Here is a 25,496-nt window from a genome sequence, read left to right as displayed (position 1 = left end):
CTCCTCTTCCCCGCTTCGCTGACTTTACACCGAAAACCCAACTCCCCACTCACCGATTTGAAGCCGGCGATGATTCACCCCTCGGCAAACAAACTTCCCGAACCCACTCCCCGATATCATACCGAGTACCTATTATGTTGTGTTTTTATATAATATAATATAATAATAATAAAAATAAATTCCCTTGCTTTTACTTCCAAACCCTAAGGAAACAAAGGACATCTGTAAAACACCCTATCCTCATGATGATACGATAAATAGGTAACAAGGATGTTGCAAAAACACTACACCACTTTACCACTTTACCACATTCTCTTCTCTCACTAAGTTGTTATCCGGTTTCTTCTCTCACTAAGTTATTGTTATCTGGTTTATTCTCTCTGTAAGTAACTTTGACATTCACTTTGTCACGAATTGAACTCGTTATTCGAATCATCGGCGAATAACGAGTTCAATTCAATGGCAACGAACATGAATGAATCATCGGCGAATAACGAGAACGCACAGGAAATGGGACTGGCCGGGGCAGGAGTAAGTATCTCTCTAAATTGTGTTGTGTTGGATTTCACACGCAAATTGATCTTGGATCTCACGAGGACTTGAGTTTTCCCATCTCTAGGTTATTATTGTTCCAGTGGATTTGAACCTAACAGTCATTCATAAACCAAATTTTGATTATACACAGCACAGATCATGTGGGAACTCACTTGTTTTATTGATTGATGATTAATTAATTGGTTGTTTTTTTGTTATGTGTTTGGGGCAGAGGATCATTTTCTATTTGGGTGATAATTTATCTATTTGGGTATATAAGTGAACATATAGGGTTCGCTGTGTGTAATTTAGTTGTTCGTGAGTCTGATATTTTCCTCTCTAGTGGTTAGGGTTTGTTTGAGTCGTTAAATCCTGCGAGATTCTGGTTTTCTTTGTATGTTGATCAACTGATCAGTTGATCCAATTGAACATCTATTCATTGTAGATCTTACAAGTTGTAAGATCAAAGGGTTACCTATGCCCCAAACACATAACAAATCAACAACCAATTAATTAATCATCAGTTGATCCTATCATTGATAAACTATATATATTCAACCAACACAACCTAGCGATGCACCAATAGACAGATTAGGCCACTTTAATGTATATTTGACAATCAGATGGCCTATTATTAATATTATGGGCTGTTTGGCTTTGTGTTTTGGTTCATGTACATTTGAGTGGATCATGCAAGTGTTAATCATCTAAGATTCTGTTGTTATCTTTTGTACCATATAATATATACTTGCCTAAATGTTTATATATGCCTCATTTATCTTGGATTTCTATTTACTAATAAGATTTCATTCTTTGTAACAGTTCCGGACAGGTTATTGTTATGATGGGGCTCTTCGCCATTTTTCTTGGCGTCGACTGGGTCAACGCCCCAGGTCTGCGTGTGGTTATCATACCGGCACTGCTGGTTTTCTCTACTAGCATCTTAGCGCGCGGTTTCCTCCCATGTATTAAAAACAAAAGGTTTCGTTTAGTCTTACATTATCCTACATACACCTTTGCTGGTCTGGCACTAATTCAGCAGTTATGATTTTCGTCAGTGTGAAGAAGGGGGAAGGCTCCAACCCCCCATCCCCGTCCCCACCCCTACCTCTGCCACAACCACCATCACCAACCCACCACCCTCACCCCCATCCCCGTCCCCACCCCTGCCACCGCCAGCGCCACAGTCACAGCCACAGCAACAGCAACTGCCACTGCCACTGCCACCATCACCAATCCACCACCCTCACCCCCACCTCGACGAGTACCACCCTAGCTGCTGCAAATAATGATCGATATCTAATAATTAATATATAAGGAAGAAAGGGAAGCGAAGCAACATCTGGACAGTTTATAGTGACTGACTGCTAACTAATCTTCAAGGCGGTTGTAAACGCCTCTGCCCCACAAAGTTATCCGGTTACATATCTACTATTAATAGATTCTTATGGATGAATGGAAAGAATGGGGATAATTTACTAGGATCTTAATGTTTAGTGTTTAAACTAGGCTTTTACATAAACTTTGCTTTGAATTTTTTTTAATACTAATTTAACTTATTGTTGACCAATTCCATTGTTATGAATTTTCATTGAGATAGATGGTGTTGCTTTTCTTGAAGTTTAGCCGTGAATTATTTCGGCAATTCAAGAAGATTTTATTAGCTTTTCTTGAAGCAATGATTTACATAGAAATAAAATCAAAACAAAGAAAAATAAGATGCGAGGGGATGCATACAGTTCATTAGCTGCAAACAACAGACCCTCGTCCTTTGGCATACTGTAAAACGAGTGTAAACGTTAGCTTTCCGAAAGCATACAACAAAACGAACGTTAGAAAGAAGAGAGAAGAGAAAATCTCAAAAAAGCTATCTTGCTGCGATAAACAAAGAAAAACTTAGACCCCTTGTGCCGGTTAAAACATAATTTGGTATGTTTGGTTTTAATATCTACTACATCTATACAAGTTTCATGCATCAAAAACATGAAAAAAGTCAACCTGTATGACTTGTGCTTCTAGATTATTTGGTATTGTTTCAAATGGGGTATTAGATTCAGCTAAAACTTGAACACCAAACCTTTCTCAAGAATTCCAAATTCATCGCATCACCATAATCCCCACTGTAAGAAGACAAAAAAAATCTAACAATTGAAGTTTTTAATTGTTTTCTTCAAAATCCTGAGTTTGCACTAAAAATTTTAAAATGATACATAGGGTGGTTCATGAATATAACATATTCCCAAAGTGATTAAAATGTTGGTTGGTTCTGAATTCCAAACCATATAATAAATATCAAACAGGCCGACTTGCTTTGGTTTGGAGGTTTAATCAGTTTGATGAAAATGTATATAACAAAAGACTTCCGCAGTTCCACTAAGGCCAACACTATTTAACCCATAATGTCAATCCTTCAAACACATTTATCCGTTATATCCAACAGCTTAACATCTGTTCCCTTAATTGCCGCACCTGCAGCACTAGACTCATTTTGTAACACTTCCAATGACCCGGGTGCTGTGCTGTCACATGTACCTCCAGTGTTCCATTCTCGAAATGTCTAGGTGAAATCAACCTTAAGAAAGACTTCATACCTGGGTGCTATTGGTAATTCTAGTGTTATCAATGTTGGTAGTGATATTGGATTATCTTGTCGATTAAGTTAATCTTATTTTTATTAATCGAGTTAGGGATGCAGGAGTGCGAGCTCGATTTTCTAAATAAGATATAATGTATTGGCTAGTTACTTAATAATATTAGCGGACCGATTATTTATGCATCTTATTCTAAATATGTGGGCGGATTATTTATATTTGTTTCACTAAACATATGGGCCAAAACTAGGGGTGGCAAAATGGGTGGGTTGGGCATATTTGGGTAATGGGTTAGGATGAGTTTGGGTTAGGATGAGTTTATTAAGAAATGGGTTAGGATGAGTTTAGGTCAAGATGGGTTTTTGTCAAGATGGATTTGGACATGATAGGCTACAAATATAAATAAAAAAAATCAAAAAAATTAAAAAATCAAAAAAATTTAAAAAAAATAAAACTTATTGGGTTCGATGTTTAGTAATTGATGAACCCCAATTGTCGTTGGTTCCTCTTGAAGAACAGTTATTGTATTTTGGGTCTAGACTCATCCTAACCTATTGGGTTTTTCTTTTAATTTAAAACTTACCCATCCTAACCTCTTTAATTATAAAGCCTTACCCAAATTAACCCATTAATTTGTTTTTCACACCTAAATGAACCCAAACTTACATAGTTGGGTCAATTTTGCCACCTGTAGCCAAAACTGAAGTTTGGGAAAAATAATTTCCATCCCATTATCAGATGTCTATTTTTTTATACGAGAATTGTGGTGCTTGGGCATCAATTAATTGTTGATTTTAAAAGGCCAGCATGATAACCGGCATGTTTATCGAATGAATTTTGGTACGATCAAAATTCGCAAATAAACCTATAAATCTGATTCTTGAGTTGAAGACGAAGTTTAATCCTCAAACATTTGATTGTATGTTCAAATAGTAATTACACGACTCTTAGGGGCTGTTTGGCAACTTCTGAATGGTTAGGTGCCGAACCACTAAGAGGTCTGAACCATTAGGAGCTTGTATAATGGTTTTAACCGTTTAGAGGCAAATGTCTGACAAATTCAGATTAGAGGTCTTAACCATTCAGACTCAGTATAATGCTTAAACATTCAGAGGCAAATGTCTGAACCATTCAGACATCTGCTTGCGAAACAAACAGTCTGAACCATTAAGTGCTGAACCAGTAAGAGGTCATTCAGAGCCCCATTAAGAGATAAAACAAACAGCCCCTTAGTTTAATCCAATTGATTTAATTAATTTTCCATTTCGGTTCCTAGATTATACAACCAAGTTACAGATTTGACACATTTTTAAACAAAAATGATTGATCCTATGTGAAAAAATCAGCCCTTCAAAAGTAGCAAAAATAAGGTCCTGATTGTCAAGCATCATTTTTTTTAACAACTTTATATGTATAAAGTGTCTAGCCAGTGGCTAAGGAAAACAAACAGGAACAGGCGACATTCAAACATACATAGAAATGTCAAACTCAATCCACCTACTCCATTCCAGCGAGCCACCCAAAACTCTGTTTTTCATCCACATGTAAGAGTCCTCTTTGATATATTCCACAATCCTTGTTACCGGCACCATAACGTCATTGAATTCTTTATCGTTACGGGCGAGCCACAGACGCCACAATGCGGCTAGTATCACCATGTGAACGACTTTTCTCCACCGCTGAGAACCTATTTGAGCCTGCCCAAATTCAAGAATATCCGTAATTGACTCAGCATTGTGAACGACCAGGATCTTCATCCATCTAAACACGTTCCACCATATGCATTTGGCCAGAGACAATTAGTGAAAATGTGGTGTATGGAATCCTCCTGCAAGCCGCATCTACTGCAGCGTGTGTTCTGAATTTGCAGCCCTCTTTTGACGAGACTCTCCTTCGCAGCAACCTTCCCCAACTCAGTTCGCCAAGCCAAATAATTCACCTTTAACGGGGCCCAAACGTTCCACCTAAAGGCTGCCCCGTCACTGAAACCTGCAACTTTAGTTGCTAACTCGTTGTGGGTACTTTTGGTACAAAACTTTTCCCCAGCATCATTGGCCCACGTCCATTTATCTTTGGTTGCAGTTATGGTCACCTGCTTCTACATCCGCATCAAATCGCCCACCTTAGTCCATTCTGCCTCTGAGTTTGGGCCTTTAACCCAACCCCATCTCCACGAAATTACCCTCCCAGTTTGTTCACAACATGAAGAACCATAACGCATTTGTCAGCCGCCAACCTATAAGCGTTTGAATACAGAACTTTAAAGGTACCGCATCCCACCCAGTCATCATGCCATAACCTTGTAGTCTTCCCATCTCCCACTCCACCTTTAACTTATCTTTAACCGAAATACCCATTTTACCCAAGCTGCCATCCACCTCAGCAATATCCTTTCACTAACCTGTAATCGAGCTCTTAACTAGAATCAATTTCCTTCCATTATTATCTGGGCCATGGACAGCCCAGATAACCCTAGCCCACAGCTGACCTGGATCGTCCCTAAGCCTCCACCACCACTTGGCTACCATGACCAAGTTGAACTTCTCTAAACAACCGATCCCGAGGCCTCCGAGCCTTTTAGGCCTCATCATTTTGCCCTATTTAGGGGGTGTTTGGCCTAGCTTTTTTTAACAAAGCTTATAGCTTTTTTAGCTTTTTTTACAAAATAAGCTTCATTTGGTGTTTGTTTTAGCTTTTTAAACTTATGCTTATTAGCTTATATAAGCTAATTTGAATAAGCTTATTTGAACATGGTTTTTAAGCTTATTTGAAGAATGATAGAAAATAAGCTATAAGCTAATCCAAACACTTAAAAAGAGCTTATCAATTAATAGAAAATAAGCTATAAGCTACTTTAAAATATAAGCATAAGCCAAAAAATAAAAGCTAGGCCAAACACCCCCTTAATTTTCAGAATTTAACCAATCTATAAAGAGAAAAATGCCCGGATAGTCCCTGTGGTTTCGCCTTTTTTCACCTATAGTCTCCAACTTTCTAAAACTACCTGAATAGTCCCCAAGTTTTCATTTTTTGTTCCCGGATAGTCTCTGGGTCTAACTTCAGTTACTTTCTCTGTTAAAATGATGTGAAATGACAAAAATACCCTTTCCTTAAAAGGCCAAACCATAGGGACTATCCGGGCATCTTCTTCATTTTTTATTTATAAAACCCCATCACCACACTTCATCTTCAACTTCCACCCACCATCACTCTCCTCCACCCTCCATCATCACCGCCACAAGGACCTCCGACGCCCCGACATCAGGATCCGTTTTTCACACATCCTTTCAAGTTCTAATCATATCAACAAACATTGATTAATATCTCAATGCAAACGTGTGCAGGTGAGGGGTTTAGGTGTAATGTGGATAGCAGAAATTTGGCAAGACCACCGACCAGGAAACATCCAATGTTTGACCCAATTATCTCCTCAAACCTCACCTACAAAACCCACTTCAACGATCATAAATTTCTCATCTTTTAAGGTTGCACACAACGTGTTTGTTGAATTGTCTAAGAGAGTTGGTTTGGTGCATTTTGATCAAATTCTGTGTCCCTTTTCATCATTGTACATTATAAAGATTCCACATTTCAAAAATATTGTTACAATTGTATGCTATGGAGGATTCATGGTTCAATTTTCAGTGGCCATTTAATGCTGCTGATGATCACTTCAGTTCATTAACAGGAGTTGGATACTATGATCCTGTTATGGAAGTTATGGAACCATCTCCAAGGCCCACTAAACAGGTCAAGGTTCACACCAGTGATCAGTTGGTGAATCAGAATCTAGTTCATGGAAGTGATTGCGCTAGTCAAGGGTCTCTTGCGAAGGCGAACGATAGAGCTTTTGTGTCGCCAAAGGGTACAGATGCCCGGATAGTCCCTATGGTTTGGCCTTTTAAGGAAAGGGTATTTTTGTCATTTCACATCATTTTAACAGAGAAAAGTAACTGAAGTTAGACCCAGGGACTATCCGGGAACAAAAAATGAAAACTTGGGGACTATTCAGGTAGTTTTAGAAAGTTGGGGACTATAGGTGAAAAAAGGCGAAACCACAGGGACTATCCGAGCATTTTTCTCATCTATAAATTACTGGTAGTTATTCAGAATATAACGGAGCCCAATGACAAAATTGACATGGCAGAACAATTATTTTTTTTAATCAGTCATCCAAAATAAAGGATTGTTTGTAATACAAGTTCAAAAGTAAGAACTATCCTTACAATTTTGAAAATGCTGATTCTGTAAGTTTTTGGAAACCACAATGATTGTATGTGTAATTTACGAATGTGAGGAATAGTGTCATTTGACATTTCTAAATCTTTCCCAAAACATGCTTTAGGAAATTAATAAATAAAAAAAAAACTATACGACATGAAATCATAATATCTAAATGAAAAACTATACGATGCCAACCCCTTTAGTTTCGAGAGCAGCTGTAATTCAACACGATAAAAACATCAATTTCCAATGATCATGGGTGGGCGGGAGGACCACCGGACAGCGCCTGATATTTCGAAGGGCATGTCATAAAAAAAATCGATATATATGTAATTTTTTAATAGAGTATACCCATACAAACACAACATAGGCCCACTTACAAAACTATTCTTATGGTTTATATTAGTTATTAGCCCATTGGCATTAGGTTTAGATCTCTAGTGAGCCCAATACAAATTTCGTTGGGGCCTAAAGACATATTTTTTCGAGCTTGAATAGGGTATACGAATTCTAAGGGCCGGCCCTGCCAATAATTATCCAATATTAAGGACCCATACTCAAGCATAAACTCCTTTATGGAATGTGGCCAAGGCCGCCAAGTGAATGGAGTCATTTAACAAGGGTAAAAGCTAAATTCACTAGAAACGCCTTAAAGGACACGTATAATAGGACGCTAATTTTTTTTTGTTCACATTAAATTTGCTTATGTTACCAACCATCACTTTTTTATATTATACAAATTATTAAGGGGAAAGTGAATACGGTGCTGTTACGCGCTTAATCTTACACGTCAAATCTATCAAAACTACGTAGTTTTGATTAAAATCCTTAATAAAAAAAAAAACCTTTTATTTCTTAAACATTTTTACCACCAACACATTCCCAAATACCTTCTTAGTTCATAACCCCAATCCAATCGATAAATCCTTAATCCAATAAAGGAGTTTTCTGAACTACTTTGTTACAATTGATTCGATCCTTAATCCAATCTACTTCCGATGCTTCTCTTGGTATGTAAAAAATAAAGTGGTGGCTTAGGGAACGTGTTTTTTTTCTATGTTGGTTGTGCATCTCCGTTATCCACCTACCACTTTGAAAGTTATATTTACCACATAATTGTTCCCAACGAGTTTCAAAATCTTCAATTGTATTACTCTTTACCCAATGATTGTATGACTCTTGAAAGTCACTATAATGAACTATAAACTATCGAAGATGTTCAATCTCATGTTCTTAATATGCTATGAACAAAAACGATGTCGACTTTTGAAAACACTCTTTTGATTGCATTACCAATAGCTATATCTTGATCTGTAATTATCGCCAATGGATACTTATCAAACATACAATTTAAGAAAATTTGAAATAACCATTCAAAAGTTTCTTGTTTCTCATTCTCTAATAAGGCACCGGCAAAAAATATGGACTGGCCATGATGATTCACCCCGACAAATGGCATCTTATGTCACACCCCCAAAACTACCCCAATCGGAAACCCTCACAGGGCGTGTGACGTACCAGGATCTAGCCACCAATCACATCGAACTCATACATGATTTTAAATAAAACTTTCATTCATTAACATTAAGTATTGCAAAATAGTTATTACAAATCAGCGTATTCAGCGGAAGGATAAAACATTAGTTAAGTATTTCATATGAATGATAACCATTAGACTCGTCTCGCAATTCCATGTATCTCGACCCATGACCACTCCAGCATCCCAGACAGCAAGTTCCACATCCACATATACCTATAACCTGCGAGCATGCACACACGTGTATCAGACAACGTTAGTGAGTTCATAGTTTTACGAAAACGTTGGTTACCAAGTGTTTAGTTAATCCATTGAATTTAAATCCGAAAGTAATGTTGATAATATCTCGATACTAAACAAGACGGCTCCTGATGTATGTTTTGCCCGTTCCCCAGTGCTCCTATCACAACACTGGGCATGACTGGGTCATTAGTTCACACCCGTCCTCTCCGGTACGGGGTGAGGGTGCCAAACCTAAGTAGCGCTACCAATTAATACCCGTTACCTCCCCGGTAACACAAAAGATGGGACTTAAGAATTATAGGGTGAGATTATTATCCAACATTCCAGATTTACCCAAAAGACTTATCCTTCCCCGGGATACCCACTGACTGTCCCAACCACCGGGACGCATGCTCAAAAGTAATGAACTCACCTTGGTTTTGTTCGGTAAGATTATTTACTCGTTTAACAGTTGACCAAATATGTCATATCATGATTTACCAGAACACTCAGTTTAGTATTCCAATTTCACTTATGTCATACAATATTTTCACATGTTACGCAAACAGAGCACTAGCATTAAACAAGTTGTGCAAGTTGTTTCAGTCAATCAACATTGTCCATGTCTCACGAAAACATTTATCAATTTATGTCATCTAAACTGTTACACGCATTAAATCACAAGCATTACTCGACATATTGCAACTACTCACATCCTGCTCATATAATCATTTTCATAACATACATGATTTGGTTCACCACACCTTCTGTTTACTAATGTGAGTTTACAAGACCATTCGGCCCAATCCTACCAATTGTTTTACATGCGGCTCATTCTGCCAACAGTTAATATGCAACTCAGATGTTATGTTTAACCAACACCCTACCCGGCCCAAGACATTAAATCCAAACCCAACAACAGTTACAATTTCTTGGTTCATCACAATTAAATAATTCACATAATGCTAGAAACTATCACCGGCAACATTAATTGGATCACATGGGCCGCCATTATTTGATTATCATCTCCACCTTGTTTCATTAGATTATATCACATGGCCGCCAATCATTACTACTTGTTTATCCAACATAATACTTGTTTTAAATTCACATAATACTTGTTTTACATCGGGTAATACAATGACTTTTCCCGAAATCTAAGAATCAGATTATTTATAACAAACATAAAGCTATCACTACCAACTTTGATTAACAACATAATCACCACCTAGCATTCTCCGATTGCACAAATCTATGCATTAGAATACCTTGTTATACATTATTCATGCAACACGTTCATATGATCAAAACACACCCAATTAATCTACAAACATTACATCAAACGTACCTGAACAGAGGGAGAAGAAGGGTTTCGGGTGATGATGATTTGGGACCTGCCGAAATTCGCAAGAGGGGGGGGGGGTTCTAGGGTTTGCAATATATTTGTGGTTATGTGATAATAAAAGGGATTACATAAGTTATGCACGTATAAATTCTACAATTGTAGTCGGGCCCAACTTTGGCTTGATTTGGGCCGAGAGTAAATTGAACAAGGGTAACCAAATTCTAAGTCCACAAATGTACCAAGTCCATAAGTGTGTGGGCCGACCAAGTTCATAAGTGTGTGGGCCGAGATTACTTAGTAATGGTTGCGGCCCATTCATAACAATTTTCGACACCGAGAATGGCCCAACAACACACTCAAGCATATTCCAAAACGTTTACGTTTAACAGTGATCGCAACAAGGAATGAGAGATCAAAATGACAAGACTAACCTTAATAGTTCGGGTTGTCACATCTTAAATTTGTTGGTCATGTATGTGACATTAAAACAAGAACATCTCGAAACTTTATATATGAGTCCCTTGATCTCCCATCAGCCCAAAAATTATTTCTTGGAGATCCATCGTCAAATAAATCCACAACAAAATAGAGGTTTCGATCTTCTATTAGTTTATCTTGGAAATGCTTAATAAGCCCATAAAACTCATTGCCTTTGTATTGTTTCCGTTTAACTGCTAAGATAGCACATTGCTTTGATGTAAATTTTCACATGGACTTTTCATGGTGTTTACGACCTTCTTGATTTGACAAGGTTTCAACCCAGATTGAGTAAGTTCCGACATTAGAGGTTTGCAAGCCTCTGCACGGTGAAACTTCCCATGAGACCGGTGTTTCATAACTTTGGTTGGAGTGACAGTTAGTTCATGATTGTATTAATCATCAAATTCATCTACTAGCCATTTCCCATCTTTGCCTTTTGAAATCCTAAGAAATGTTTCACATCCGGTCCTTAAATCCCTACGACGTTTGACATCTCCTTTAGAATTATCACGCTTTAAATCTTTAAAACCCTCTTTGATGCATACGTATTTCCTTCTATAAGGCTCATTTGTTGCCTCATTTTTAAAAGTCGAACGAATACGTATTCCAAACTCATGTACAAATGCATAGCGATTGTAGAAATCATATGCATCACCAAGAGTATCAAAAACCTGCCCGATTACATCATCATCATCTACTCCTTTCTCAAACTCAAAATCCATGTCTAAGTCTTTTATTTCCTCTCCTTCAACACCGGAATCGCTATTTATGATTAAATACCCATTTGCATCGATATCGTCAATTAGATTCGATTCTAAAGCTTCCTCTTCTAGTTGAACTTTTGAATCCACTAGCTTGTAAATGTTCTACATCAACAAAGTAAAAACATGTCGGAACCGAAAAATTTATGAACAACATGAGAAAAAATCATTCTTAAATATAGTTGGTTACATCTAATACATGGATAGCTTTCCAAGAATCACCAACACTAAATATAGTTGGTTACCTCTAGTTAAAATTATGATGTTTATGGTACTTTTAGTCATAATCATCAGTAGCACTAAATCAATTCTAAGGTATTTTAGATAAAAACATGGAGTTGGATTAACTGAATACATGATTGATTAACTCAATACCTGATCGATAGATTGAATGTAAAGATCATATCAAGAGATGAAGCTGATAGATTAGGGGGGGGGGATTGGCGATCTGCGGGAATGAATCGCGATTCTTTTTCTGTTTCGGATTTTTTTGGGATATGAACCACAATACCTAACAGACTACATATTAGGGGTATGGATCACGTACATATTTAATTTTATATTTTTTTATTAAGGATTTTAATCAAAACTACGTAGTTTTGATAGGTTTGACGTGTAAGGTTAGGCGCGTAACATCACCGTATTCACTTTCCCTAAAAAATATACCATCAGATTCTTATTTTACTTGAAGTCCTAGAAAGAAACTTAACTCACCCATCATCCTCATTTCAAAATGATTGTTCATTAATTTTTCAAACTTCTTTGCAAAAACTAGGATTGGTTGATCCAAATATGATGTCATCAACATATATTTGAACCAACAAAGTGTGACATCTGTGTGTTTTGAGAACCAAGGTTGTATCTATTGTACCTTCGGTGAAGCCATATGATTAAGAAGTTTGAAAGAGTTTCATACCAGGCCCTTGGATCTTACTTCAACCCATACAAAGCTTTGTTTAATTTATAGACATGTTTTGGAAATTCTAGATCAACAAAGCCTTCAGGTTGTTGCACATATACTTCTTCCTCAATCTTACCATTTAAGAATGCAGATTTGACAGCCATATGATAAACTTTGAAGTCTTTTGATGCAACACAATCAAGGAAAATTCCTACAGCTTTCGGCCTTGCTACAGGTGCAAAGGTTTCATCATAGTCAATCCCTTCTTGTTGACTGTATCCTTTGAGCACCAATCTTGCTTTGTTACTTGTTATGATTCCTTGTTCATCAGATTTGTTTCTAAGTACCCGTTTTGAACCTATAACAAATTTGTTATTTGGTTTGGGTACTAGGTTCCACACTTGACTTTTCTCAAACTGGTCAAGCTCTTCTTGCATTGTTTGTACCCAATATGGATCTTTGAGTGCTTCATTGACAATTTTTGGTTCTATCATACTTAAAAATCCTGCATGAAGACACTCATGTGTTATTGCTGATCATGGGTTCCAATGATATTTTTTGTTGAGTGCCCATTTATCTATCTTAGGTTACTAAAAGGATTTATTATATGGATTTGATGAAGATCTTTCTGCTTCCCCTTGAGTTGTTACCTAACCCGAGCTTGAAGAATCAAGAATCTGATTCGTTTGTTGATTTTCTGATGGAAAAACGGAATTCTGATCATGTGTTCCTTGTATTTCAACAATTGCCTCCAGATTTTTTGTAGGGTTAGTATATGATTGATTTTCATTTATTTTACCTTAATTATCCACCCAATCATATTCTAGCAGTTCTTCAGTTAGTTGATTAAGAAGATGTTGACAATTTTCTGGATTTTGTTTATTAGTAAACTTTATGATGTCATCTGAAATTTATGTTTCTGATGTATCATCAAAGGATACATATAAACTTTCTTTTATGGTCCTTGTACTGTTTACAAATACCATATATGCCTTTAATGTAAGATAATATCCAAGAATGACACATTTTTCAACTTTTCTGTCAAATTTTTCAAGACTATCAAAATCATTAGTTTGTTTATCTGATGTTCCAAATCTTGATTACTTGAACTTACCTTGTTTTCTGATGATTCTGATTCAGTATCAGATATTTCGGCCATCACACATAAGTTAGCTATTTCTTGTTGTTCATCATCTGATGAATCATCTATCATCTAGGTGTCAGTACCTGCAATCAAGCTCACCTGTTGTTTCTTAGCTTCTTCTAGCTTCTTATCATAATAGGAAACATTTTTTAGTTTCCTGTTCTTGCATTCAGATCCATAATGCCCCTTTTGTTTGCATCTTTAGCAAACTACTTATGACTTCCCTTTAGATCTTTTTTCCTTTGTTCTTACTTCCATATTTCCTTTATCACTCCTTTGATTTTTGGAACTTCCCCTCTTATCCTTTGCTCAAAAGTTTTTGTGAGCAATGCTATTGTTTCAGCAAATGTAGAAAAATCTGATGAAGTATCAGAAATCTCTGATTCTGATGTTTAAACATATGAGGGCTGGGGGTCAGAAATTTTGGTTCTTTGTGTGTTGGAGAGAGAGCTATATGTCCTTCTCTTTCGGTTGAATTTTCATAAATTTCTTCTTCTCTGGGTGTTAAGATGTTGTAGAATTCATGAAGGTTTAGATTGCCTAATTCTAAAGTGGAGGCTAGAGTCATGGTGAGATTTTTCCATTCTCTTGGTAAGGCATCTAAAAACTTCACATTTCTTTCATCATTTGATTTTTCAACACTGAACTTCTTCAAGTCATTTAGAATTTTAATAAATCTGTTATATCTTTCTGAAAGTGTTTCATTTGGAAGACTTTTAAAACGTTCATATGATGAGACACAATTAGTTCTTTTGTTTCTTTTCATTCTTTCTCCTTCTTCACAAAGATTTTCCAACCCATATTTCCTTTGCAGATGCACAAGCATCTACTTACGAAAATACATCATTTGGAAGTGCCATAAACTAAGAGTGATGTAGCCTTGTCACCTGTTTCCATCAATTTCTTGTCATCATCACTCCATTAACTTTCTAGTTTTGGAGACCATGATGCAGCAATTGCTGGAGACTGACCAGTTTGTGGGACAGCTGCAATTTCAACACGGGTATATGAGGGCCTCTATCAATAGTTTGAAACAGAGCTCGATCATATCTGTTGGTGCACTTGTGTCTGTACTTTGTCTGTATTTTGTTATGTATAAAACGATGTCTTTTGTTTGTCGTGTTTACGTCTTTTGTTGTATTTGTTTAAGTGTTGGAATGTATGTTTGACCAAGTCAACCATCCTCCTGGTTTGACTTGGCCAAACAGTCAACACCTTGTGTTTAATATGTATGCTTCGAAGGATGTCATCGAAGGATGGATTGTATCCTTCGATGACCTCGAAAGATGATCTTTCGTTGGATACTTATGGACCTCGAAGGATATATCATCCTTCGAGGTACATATGGATCTTTCGGAGTCTTTCGATGGACTTTCTGGTCGATAGATGATCCTTCGACCAGAACTGCTTATCCTTCGTGCATGTAATCTGTTGTGGATATAAATATCCATGTTGGGGTTCATTTCATAGTAGACACTTAGAAAGATATTGAGAGCATTTGTGAGTGAACCCAAGGTCTTGTAAGAGAGCATTTCAGTTTGGTCAAGGTCTGTAACCGTGTCCACTGAAATACAAGAGAAAACTTTGATACTTTGCTTGTCTACTCTTTCTCTTGTTACTTTGCTTTCATCTAAACTACGGTTTGCACTCTAGCTTGGATTCCGCACTTGCTAGTGTGTTAAACATAACAAGGAATAGGTTTATCCTCAACCTCCGAGGGACCTACAAGTGGTATCAGAGCCGTGGCTCTTTTCTTGTTAAAACCGGGTTTGTGCAAGACTTTGGTTGTTTTTGGACAAAAACTTTCTTGGTTTAGCACCCGTTTTTAGTGTGTTTCTTGCCTTTCTAACCATAAAAACGTGTTCTAAACTAACCGGGTGTGTTACGGGAAGGTTTGGGTAACTTAAAAATCTTGTTCAAAGAGGTTTGCTATTTTCCGGCCAAAATTCCGGCTAAACTCCGGTTGCTTGGTTGTGGATAAGAAACTTCCTTTTTGGGCTTAATTTTGAAAGTCAAATCTGACTTGGTGAAAAGTTGGTGCAGAAACATCCCTTCTGCCGAAAGTTGGTTCACCAACCACATCACCTTTTCACCAACCAGTCGTCCTTTCTGTCAGTGTGTCAGACGTGTTCGAAAGATACCTTTCGAACTCGAAAGATCATCCTTCGATCAAGGAGATTCGACAGATAACCATCCTTCGAACATCTTTCGACGTCAGTGTGTTGTCTTTCGAGTCAAGGAATCTTTTCGAAAGATACATCCTTCGAGTTACTGTTTCCCTTCGAAAGATAAGGATCCTTCGTGTAGGAGAATCTTTTGAAGTGATTGTTCGAAACTCAACAGTGATCCTTCGAACACTGTTGATCCTTCGAACAAGTGTCATCTTTCGAGCATCTTTCGAGTCTTATCTGTTTAGACTTAACAGTTTGTGATTTTCAGGTCCTTCGATCCTAGATCCTTCGACAGTTTGTTATCCTTCAAAATTTTTAACATAGTTTGTGAAAATCAATTTTTTTAAATTAATTTTCACCTAATATATTAAATATAAAATGGGAACAAACGGTCAATGGGATCCATCTGCGTGGACTACAACAACTTTAACTCCACAGTCATCATCTACGCAATCATCAACCACGCAATCTGCGCCAGAGTTCAACAAAACTGCATGGATGCAGGCTATTGCCCCACCTCAAGCTGCAATGATAACTGCAAATCAATGGGCTTTGGTCACAAATCAAAGCAGCAGCATTCAAGCAATGATGCAGAACGACAGTGAAACTGGTACAAGCACGAAACCGCCAAAGCTTAATCACATCAATGATTGGGGATGGTGGAAAGAAAGGCTGAGAACTTATGTTCAGGGGCAAGGTCAAGATCTATGGATGTGTTTCTTTACTCCATTTGAAAACGAGTTGGAAGTTGCAGGATCAAATCCAGAAACTTACAGCACGATGTCTGATGATGATAAGAAGAAGTTTGAATTGGAAAAGAAAGCATTCATGATTCTCACGCAAGCTCTTCACAGAGACATATACCACCAGTTCGTTTACTGTACAACTACTAAAAGCTTGTGGGATATGCTCACATTACGGTGTGAAGGAAACGCTCAATCAAGGAAGATCAAGCAAGAGCTGCTGAAGAAAGAATTTGAAGGTTTCACGTGTATGGAGAACGAGGGTTTGGCTGAATTATCTACAAGATTCCATCATCTGTTGAGTGAAATGTTTGCCTTCAGAGTCACTGCCACTCCACAAGAAATGGTGAAGAGATTTGCTGATGGCTTACCAGCAAAATGGAGCGGTTATCTTGAGATTCTCAAAGAAAACGGTGTTCTGGACACAATCACCGTTTATGAGCTAATTCAGAAATTGGAAAACAAAGATGTGGAAGAAAAGCTCAAGGCGAAAAGAACAATCACTCCTCAGAATCCAGAGATGTATTTTGGGATTGCAGGTGGTATTACTGGTGAAAAGCCAGCTTTTCAGCATGCTAAGCTTCAAACAACGTTCATCTCCAACACAGGACCTTCAACAGCAAATCAATTTGATCCTTCAGCATACACGATGATGTATTCAAGACCAGATTCCTCTTCTCAACAACAACAACAACAGACAGCTCAACAATTCACACCACCGCCTTTCCTGGATCCTAACAGAGCTCAACATCAACAACCACAACAGCAGGGATTTTATGGAAGTTCTTCAAGCTTTCAAGCTACTTCCAATCCGAACACTGTCAGATTGGATACTTCCAATTTTTCAAAAGTCAGTGTTGAGATAGCCAAGGAACATATGGAGATGTTGAACACCTTGGTTAGCGCCTACTGTGGGTTGGTTGCGGGTCAGATTGGAAATATCAATCTAACCAACGAAGATTATCAGCAGGTTGATAAAGAAGAGTTTGAGATGATGGATATAAAGTGGGCTCTTTCTAGTGCTATCCGTAGAGCTAAAGCGTTTATGGAGAGAACGGGGAGAACCAACTTGGAAAGCAACAACAACACCAAGTATGGTTTTGATAAGAATGCTGTCACCTGCTTCAACTGTGGTGAAAAGGGTCATTTCAAGCGGGAATGTCAGAAGCCACCTAAGCAAGGCAATCAGAATCCTTCCAGGAATCAAAGACAGCCTCAGCAACAATAGAACAATTCTGACAGACAAATAGTTCCCGTGGGAGGAAATACATCTGGATCCACAAACTCTAATCCCCACAGAGGATTAGTTGTTCAAGCTGATGAGATTTGCAACTGGAATCTTCAGCTTGGTGAAGGAGGAAATGGTGGAACAACATGTTATGCCAAGGTGGTTGAAAAGGTTGAAGAACCCGTGTCTGCTGGTGAATCTTCAGAAGATGAAGATAGCTCGGGTTATAGTGGAAGTTTGGATGGGGAATCACTTGATGCAGGTGATTTATCAAGTGAGGCTTTAGACTTGGAGGTTGATGAGTTATTGGCTGATGCTGAAGCATTATGCAAGAGAAGATCTATTCTTTGCCAGAAAGCTGCTGGAACTTCCGAGAAGCTTTCTCAATTTTTCTCTGAAGATGGATCTTTTTCTTTTCATACAGCCTTTATGGCTCATGTTGAAGGACAAACCTCTCAGGTATGTGATTCTAAACCTGACTCTATTTCTGCTGCTGTTGAATGTGCTAAATGTCTAGAATATGCAGAAAAGGAAAGTCTGTTTGAAATCACACACAAACACAATCAAGAATTGATTGTTGATCTGTCTAAAGCAACTGAGGCTAACTTGTTTTTAACAAGAAATGAAAAAGAGTTTAAAGCAACAATTGCGTCATTAAAACATGATGTTTCTGAACTTCAAAAGGCTGTTTTGAGAAAACAACATGCTAATAATAACTTGATTGACACAATTGAAAAACAAATGGTAGAGTTAGCTACAGCTCGATGCGAATGTGAAACAATCAAGCAGAAATTGGAAAGCTATTCCAATTCCCGCTATGTTTTGGATCACATTATTGATGTTCAAAGGAAAAAGGGGGATGCAAAATGTATTGGTTACAAATCATGCCCTCCCCCGATGAATCACAATTATTCCAAGTTGCCTAATGACGAGGATATGCCCCGTTTTGAACCTAATGTGCCACTCAGTCTCGATGACTTTGCAGTAGGCCTCGGGTTCACAACAGGTACATCATCCTCGGGGCAATCTGAATCTGAGAATGTGAAAAATTCATCGTCTGTTAAGGAACAGAGTTCTCCGATTATTGAGGATGCTGATTCTTCGGACGATGAATCTGAAGAAAATGAGAAACCACAGCCTAACTCGGTTACACCAGACATTCCAATTGAGAATCACATCTTGTGTGATCCACCAGTGAAACCGAGTAAGGCTGAAACACCAAAGGCAATGAAGCCCAATGTACCGAGCATTGAAAAGAATAACTTGTTGTATACGCTCAAGGGAGATAGCAAAATCTATTCTGGCAGAGATTTTCCAATCAAAAATGTAAATCAAGATTTAATTGAGAAAATTTTTGAAGGACGAACTGATAAGTTTTTGGGAAACAAAGGTAACAAAGTGACGGTCACTCAATGTGAACCAATTCTGTGTGAACTAATTAGAAAACAATACGGAAACCAAAAACTGCCAGTTGAGCGAAAACAACAAGTGAATTCTGGAAAGGGTAAGGGCCAGGTACAGGAAAAGAGGGCTCAAAACAAGAATGCTCAAGCACCAAAAGTTCAGCAGCCTAAGACTGAACAACCAAAGGTTCAACAACCTAAAGTTGAGCAGTCTAAGGCTTCTCAATCTAAGGCTGCACAACCTAAAATTCAACAATCTAAGGTTGAGCAACCTAAGGTTCAAAAGGTGCAAAACAAAAGAGTTCCTGTCAAGAAAAGAGAACAGAAAGTGAACTTTGTTGGATCAAAGGGTACGGACAAACTTGAAACATTTCAAAATAAATCTAACATTGATTTTGTAAAACAAGTTAGAATTTTAAAGAGAAATGATGAGAACAATTATACCCAACACACCAATGGATGTGACTTAGGTCCAAGCACATCTAGATCACAAAGTTTAGTATCTGGTTCTTCGTTTGGTCATCAACACGTTTCTCCGAGGTTTGTAGAGCGGAGAATGTGTTTTGAATGTGGAACAGTTGGGCACATTGTAAGATACTGCCCATACTTGCAAAAATTGAAGGGAAAAACAAGTGCTCCCCAAGAAACCAATTACCAAAAACAACCGGTTTCCCCGAAACAAGACCCACGTGTCTTGAAAGAAAGGGAAAAGAAGGTAAAACAAAAGAACAAAAAGGTAATTGAGAAGGCCCTAAAATCAGAGGTCAAGGATGAAAAACCTGTACAAGCTAAACCTACAAATGTAAAACCAGTAAATACTAAAACAATTAATCCAAATACTGGTAAAGGACAACAAGCTTGGAAACAAAAACAGGTAACTAAGTCAGGGGGAGCACCAGAGGTTTTATTTCCTAATCATCAAGTGATTGAGATCACTTTCCTTGATGATCAAGGACGACCCAAGTCAACAAAGGCTTGGGTCCCCCTCTCAAACTGATGTGTTAATTGCATGTGCAGGCGGCTCCAGGAGGAACTATTAATAGTCTCTGGATTGTTGATAGTGGGGCTTCCAGGCACATGACTGGCGACTATCGTCTTCTGTTCGATGTGCGAAGTATCAGAGGAGGATATGTTGCGTTTGCTGGAGACAAAGGAGGGTATATCACCGGCGAGGGAATGATCTCAAATGGAATTGTGAGTTTCGACAAAATCAATTATGTACAACAGTTGGATCACAATCTCCTGAGTGTTTCTCAAATCTGCGACAAAAAGTTCACCGTGCATTTTGATGATGCCGGTTGCTATGTGCTGAAGCCAGGATTCAAGATTCCCGCAGAATGGATTCTCTTATCAGCACCAAGAGTTAATGATTTGTATGTCCTTGATATGAGCCAAGCAATAACTCAGTCAAAACAAGTTACTTGCTTTATTTCAAAAGCCACTGAAAAGGAGACAATCTCTTGGCACAGACGAATGGGTCATATTCACCTCAGAAAAATGAATCACCTAGTCAAAAACAATCTGGTGAGAGGTGTTAATGTGAAAAATTTTCAACTTCAAGATGTCTGTGTGCCGTGTCAGAAAGGAAAGCAGACCAAGAAATCTCATCCATTGAAGAAGGTTAACACTGTCAACATGCCACTCGAGCGTTTGCATATGGACCTTTTCGGCCCAGTCAAACACAAGAGTGTGCACGGAGAAGTTTTCTGCTTGGTAGTTACTGATGACTATTCAAGATTTTCATGGGTTGACTTCATGGTCCACAAGAGCGAGACTCCAGAAATTCTGAAGAATTTGATCACCTTGTTGGAAAATCTGTATAATCTAAAGGTGAGGCGAATTCGAAGCGACAACGGTACCGAGTTCAAAAACAGGGTTATGGATGAGTTTTGCACTGCAAAAGGAATCCTCATGAATACAGCTCTCGGTACACGCCACAACAAAATGGAGTCGTTGAAAGAAAGAACAGAACCTTAATTGAGACTGCAAGAACCATGTTGGTTGAGTCTCAGCTTCCAGTTCGATTCTGGACTGAAGCTGTTGCCTCGGCTTGCTACACGTTAAACAGGGTTCTCACAGTGAAAAGACATGGGAAAACGTGCTTCGAACTCCTACACAAGAAGACTCCTGACTTGGAATATCTAGAACCTTTTGGTGCACCATGTACCATGATTGAGCCTGACGGGAAGTTTGGTGCCAAAGCTATCGAAGGTTACTTCCTTGGGCATGCTACTGCTAATCTGCAAGTATGGAACCTGACTACCAAAAGGATTGAAGAATGGGGTGAAGTAAGAGTTCAAAGATATTCTAATCCTCCGAAGCCTTCTGGAGATCCATGGATGTTCGATTATGATGGTCTTTTCGACTCATTTAATCTGCCAACATTTGATGATGACAATGCAATTGCTCAAATGTTGTCTGAAAGCGAGAATGCGACTGGCTCTCAGTTAGCTCGTCCAATCATTGTTGACTCACAAGCTTCTTCTTCTGTCAACAATCTCGCTTCAAATGAGGTGTTTAATGATGCTGTCGATTACAATTTGTCATCGGAAGATGAGGAGTATGTTGATGCAAATGATGGTGAAACACTACGTCCGGTTCAAGGTACTTCAGAAGCAACGGATCCAGTGTCTGCGTCAATTATCCAAGAAGAAAATGCATCATCTTCTACAACTCACCAGCTTCAGAATGATATCGGGAATTTAAATATCAATAACTTGAGGTCAAATGTTGAAGTTCCTCCAGTTTCTGAAACCCGAATTCATAACATTCATCCTCAGCAGAATATTATAGGTGATGTTCTCAGTGGTGTAAGGACAAGAAATCAAATCAGAAACAACGAAAATGCTGGCTTGTATGCTGAGATACGAGAATCGGGACAACAAAATGATTGGTCTTTCGCCTGCTATGTTAGCCAAGAAGAGCCTAAATCTTGGAAGGAGGCATTGAAAGATGATTCCTGGGTGGAAGCAATGCAAGAAGAACTTCAGCAGTTCGAGAAGTTGGGCGTATGGAAATTGGTTGATAGGCCCGACAACTACAAAAAGATCGGAACTCGCTGGGTGTTTAAGTGCAAAAAGGACGACCGTGGGATTGTTGTCCGAAACAAAGCAAGGTTAGTGGTACAAGGCTTCAGTCAGATCGAAGGTATTGACTACAATGAAGTGTATGCACCTGTTGCTCGTCTGGAGGCTATTAGAATCTTTCTAGCCTACGCATCCTTTAAGAAATTCAAGGTGTACCAGATGGATGTTAAAAGTGCTTTTCTACACGGAGTAGTCGAAGAGGAAGTATATGTCGAGCAACCACCGGGGTTTGAAGATCCATTACATCCAGACAGGGTTTTACTACTTAACAAGGCATTATATGGTCTTCATCAAGCACCTCGGGCTTGGTATGAAACGTTGTCTACCTACCTGCTGAGCAATGGTTTTAGACGGAGTTTGATCGACTGTACCCTCTTCATCAAAGAAAAAGGTGAAGATCTTCTGTTGGTACAAGTGTATGTCGATGACATTATCTTTGGTTCTACCGATGATAAGTTGTGCAAAGAATTTGAGAAGGTGATGCAAGATCGATTCGAGATGAGTGCGATGGGTGAAATGACGTTCTTCTTGGGTTTGCAAGTTAATCAGTCCGAATCTGGAATTTTTATCCATCAAACCAAGTACGTCGGAGACATCTTGAGCCGGTTCCAGATGTCCGATACGAAGCCAATTTCTACTCCTCTTCCGCAGAATCACGGGATTACTCCGGATGAAGAAGGGGATGCTGTGGATTCTTCACTTTATCGTGCTATGATTGGATCCTTAATGTATCTCACCGCATCAAGACCCGACATTATGTATCCAACTTGTCTTCTCGCTAGGTATCAAGCGAATCCGAAGGTCTCTCACTATGCTGCTGTCAAAAGGATCTTTCGTTATCTGAAGAGTTACCCTGACACCGGGTTATGGTACCCTAAGGATGATAACTTCGATCTCAAAGCTTTCAGTGATTCTGATTTCGGCGGCTGCAAGAAAGATGGAAAATCAACTACTGCAGGATGTCAGTTCTTAGGCAATTGCCTAGTCACTTGGCAATGCAAGAAGCAGACATGTGTGGCTACGTCTACATGCGAAGCAGAATACATTGCTGCGTCTAGTTGCTGCTCCCAGGTTCTATGGATCCAACAACAGATGCGGGACTACGGTTTTGAATTCCTAACTACTCCTATTTATGTTGATAATGAGGCTGCCTTACAGATCACTAGAAATCCTGTACAGCACTCGAAAACGAAGCACATCGATATTAAATATCACTTCATACGTGATTGTTTTGAAAAGAGACTTATCGATGTGGTTCATATTCATACCGACCACCAACGTGCCGACCTTTTTACCAAAGCATTTGATAAATCAAGATTTGATTATTTACTTTTGGTAAACGGCATTAAGGTGAAGCAAGAGTAACCGACATCAGGAAATCGTTTTTGTAAATATTTTTCTAAAAACCAAAAATCCAAAAATATTTTCATTTTCTTTATTTTTGACTTTTAGGGGGAGAAAGTTTCAAGAAAAATACAAAAACATTGAAAAAACCACAAAAATACAAAAATATGTCTTTAATTTATTTACTTTCTGCATTTAAGGGGGAGAAAATTCAGAAAAACACAAAAACAATAGAAAAACAAAAATGAGTTTCTTGGTAATATAAGAGAAAGTGATATTACATCAGAGGTCGGTTGAAATATGTTTCTAGAAATCAAAAGAAAAGAAAATGAGAAGTAGCTCTACTAATGATGTACCGGTAGACTCACGATCATTTTAAAGTATGCAGGAGATATAAACATAACAGACTGAAAACCGCGTGGGAACCGTTCATTGGCATATGGTCTTGGTACCGAAATTTCGTTTGATAGATTGCCGAGGTTCTGAGATATTCGGGGTTTATGCTGTTTATCATCTGGGTATCATGGTTGTTTCTATAAAAGACAAAGTCTAAGTTCTTCCATGATACCATACATACGTGTACATATTTAATACTGCATTCGACCTCAATAAGTGATAAACAATCACATGTCCATTCAAAATAAGTGATAAAATATCACATTTATCCGGGAGTCAAGTTCGTCTCTCTGCTGTACGGAAGTACTGACCTGTTCACGGACTTGCTCCTGTGCCCTCATGCATTGAAACTCAAGTTCCTCATCAATAAGTGATTCTATCACATAGGGCTTGTTTTCAAATTCAAATAAGTGACCTTGTTCACATTGTAAATATATACGTTAAAAACGGATGATAAATGGTATACTCCCCAGTATGATGAATCTCGTGCATGCCTTGATACGGGAATGTGTCGTGAGTGGATGAACACCGGTCGGTAAGTATAAATCATACCTTAAACGTATCTCATTGTATTATGATTACACTTGATTGTTGAGTTTAAGTGGATAACAATATCGGTAATTGTGGTAGAATACTTATCCACTTCTGTAAAATTTTAAAAGGAAATGTGTTTTGACAAAAGACCGCCAGCTGATATGATTCTCTTCACCAGAAACTCGCAAAAAAAAATATTGTTGTGTTTGTATATATTTATTTACTGCTTTATTTTTAAACAGTTTTTGTCGTTTGGTGCATATCAGCACGACATTAGCGGTGATGTCGTTTGATAACATTCAAAGGATTTTAAAATTGTTGCCTTTTATTTTATCAAACCACAAAATCCAAAAAGATTTTTCATTTAATATTATTTTTGATTAACTGATGTTGGTACTCGATCTGATACCTGACAAGCCGAGATACTTCATAAAACTAACCTTTGCAGAACTTCATAACGGACAATTTTTCAAAATGGTCATTTCTGAAAACCTCCAAAATTTGAAGGGTGTAAATTGGAAATTCCCAATAATCCAAAGTGTTGGTGGGAAATCTGATCCTTCGAGGATGCAATGGCCCTCGAAAGATCAGATGGTCAAGAAAGTCAATGAAAGTCAACTGTCTCAGTCGAAAGATGCTTAGGTCAACGAAGGATTTGACCAGTTGATCCTTCGAGTTGACCAGACCCTTTGAAAGATGGTTTAGGTCGAAAGATATCTTTCGAAGGATTCCAAAATATCTGGTATCCTTCGATCCAGATCTTTCAAATATCTGGATCCTTCGAGCCACATATGGATCCTTCGAGCCCAAGATCATCCTTCGAAACACCTTTATATCTTTCGAATGGTTGTG

This window comes from Helianthus annuus, chromosome 5, assembly GCF_002127325.2.
Source record: "Helianthus annuus cultivar XRQ/B chromosome 5, HanXRQr2.0-SUNRISE, whole genome shotgun sequence".
In the NCBI taxonomy this organism is placed as follows: Eukaryota; Viridiplantae; Streptophyta; class Magnoliopsida; order Asterales; family Asteraceae; genus Helianthus; species Helianthus annuus.
Note: the sequence above shows the minus strand (reverse complement) of the source record.